The sequence below is a fragment of the Pectinophora gossypiella genome, unplaced genomic scaffold (genome assembly GCF_024362695.1).
Source record: "Pectinophora gossypiella unplaced genomic scaffold, ilPecGoss1.1 Pgos_90, whole genome shotgun sequence".
Taxonomy (NCBI): Eukaryota; Metazoa; Arthropoda; class Insecta; order Lepidoptera; family Gelechiidae; genus Pectinophora; species Pectinophora gossypiella.
This window is the reverse complement of record NW_026063300.1, coordinates 23,973-26,167: the sequence shown is the minus strand read 5'-3', so window position 1 is coordinate 26,167 and position 2,195 is coordinate 23,973. Positions and strand designations below refer to the sequence as shown.

At 34.8% G+C, this 2,195-nt stretch overlaps 1 long non-coding RNA gene across 1 annotated transcript; it reads right to left on the bottom strand.

Annotated features, from left to right (window-relative positions):
• Positions 1–359: 359 nt before the first annotated feature.
• LOC126381710 (uncharacterized) lies at positions 360–1,076 on the bottom strand. The gene is made up of 2 exons (XR_007568941.1): positions 942–1,076; positions 360–833 (listed from the first exon to the last, which is right to left on the bottom strand). It is a non-coding gene; the product is annotated as an uncharacterized LOC126381710 (long non-coding RNA).
• Between the last annotated feature and the right edge of the window lie 1,119 nt (positions 1,077–2,195).

Below are 2,195 nucleotides of genomic sequence, written 5' to 3'. Positions count from 1 at the left end.
GTAAAGTGTTTATGTATGTATTAATGTAACCTAGGAAAGGCGTAAAGCTATGTATGTACATCAATAATGATGTGGAGGTGTAAAGTTATGTATGTACCTCAAGAATTATGTGGAGAGTAAAGTTATGTATGTATCTCAAGAATTATATGGGGGCGTAAAGCTATGTATGTACTTAGAGAATTATGTGGGGGCGTGAAGCTATGTAAGTATCTTAAATGTCCAGCAGGGGCGTTCTATTTTTGTGAATAGTAAGGGTCTGAGACTAACCTACCAACCCTGATATCATAAAGGGTTGAAGTTTGTGTTAAAACGGTTCCATCTTATGGTTTAATTATCAATTATTATAAATAAGAGACTGGTTATCATCAACATTCTAATATTATTTAATTTTATAATAAGTACAGTTGTCATATTCTGCTTGTTTTATTTATTATTATTTCACTTTAATTTCACTGTGTATGTCCATGTCATTTTTGTTTTATCTCACTGTGCATGCTTATATTATGTTCTATGTGTCACTTTCAGTATCCTCTTACTGTGGCCAAGACACCTTTAGCCTAACCACGGTCACATGAGTCTGTGTGATTGGCAGTAAGAAAATACTTCCTACACCTTCTCCTTTCCACTATCCGCCTGTTGCCTTAGGTCTCATGGTGCAGGTATCCCGCCCTATGTATCTATTTATATATTTTCTGTGTAGGTATGGCTAGGGCTAGGGCTGTAGGTCGATAGGCATTTTGATTTGCTAGCGTTGTAAGGTTTCGTTCTTGCATAGTTAGGCAGGGCTATATTATCATTCCGAAGCTGTAGGTTATGTAGAAACATGCGCGTAACTGAAAACAAAACAAAATAGCATTGTAAGCGTGTTGTGAACAAGATGCAAGTGAAGGTTTTCCAATGTAATAACGTAGTATTTTAAGTAACCAAACTTTTATAATTACCTTGTGTCATCTTTTATATGTTTTTACTAGGTAGAATCTTCTTATTTACAATGATTTCTTTAATAATCACGACGAAATAATCGTAATACAACGGATGGATCTCTCCAGTTGTCAATCTGACATTAAATTTGTTTGTTTTTGGTTTGTGTAAGTACGTAGACAAGGATCATCTTACATACAGCCTTGTTTTAAGTTCATAGTTTGACAAAGGCAAACATTTTTTTTTATTAAATAAGCGTGTTTATTTAGTATTTTTATAGATACAATTTATCTAAGGCTATAGAATGTAATTTGTTACGTTTTGATGTAGGTTTAACTTACTTTTATAAAAAATAATTAACAAAATCGATCGATCTAAAATAAAATCGATATTAATCGGTTCGTGTATAGATGCTTTATTTTGCCTGCCATCTGGTGACGAGTAAAAGTATTAGTTTGACATTTTATTAGATAGACTTCGCATAGAGTCTCATATCGACGGACAAATTATTAGTTCCGTTGTTCACCGTTAGAGGGCGTTGATATGCATTATTTAATTAGTTTGTTTTTTATCGTATCTTTTTTATAAGTTAGATTAAAATTAGATAGGGATTTTAAATGTTTTATTTGCTTGTTATTGTATGTTTAGTTTATTAACGTAAATGTGTTGATGACCGCGGTTGTGATAAGAGTAATTTAATAGGGTTACTATTGACCACGGTAGGTAATTTAGCTAGGGTTAGTGTTGTTCAAAGTTATTTAATCAGGTCAATAATCGGAACGGTCAATAACCGGAAGGGTCAATAATCAAAAAGGGTCACTGGTAGAGAGGGTTTTGATACGGAGTCATTGATACCGGGTCAAGGACATGAGGTCATTGATCGGGGTCATTGATCAAGGTCATTGATCGGTTTATTGGTCAAGGTCATTCATACCGGGTCATTGACACGGGGTCATTGATCGGTTTTATTGGTCAAGGTCATTGATACCGGGTCATTGACACCGGGTCATTGATCGGTTTTATTGGTCAAGGTCATCGATACCGGGTCATCGACACGGGGTCATTGGTCGTGGTCATTGGTCGGGGTCATTAGTCGAGGCCATTGATCAAGGTCAGGGATAAGTGGTCGTTGACCGGATTATAGGTTAGGTTATTGACTTGACCTACTTCCATTAGTTCCAATGTTCTCTCATAGATGGCGCTAGTTGTATTGAAATCATTATCTTTATATTTAGATTAAATTGAATTTAATAGATTTAATTTAAATAATTTTA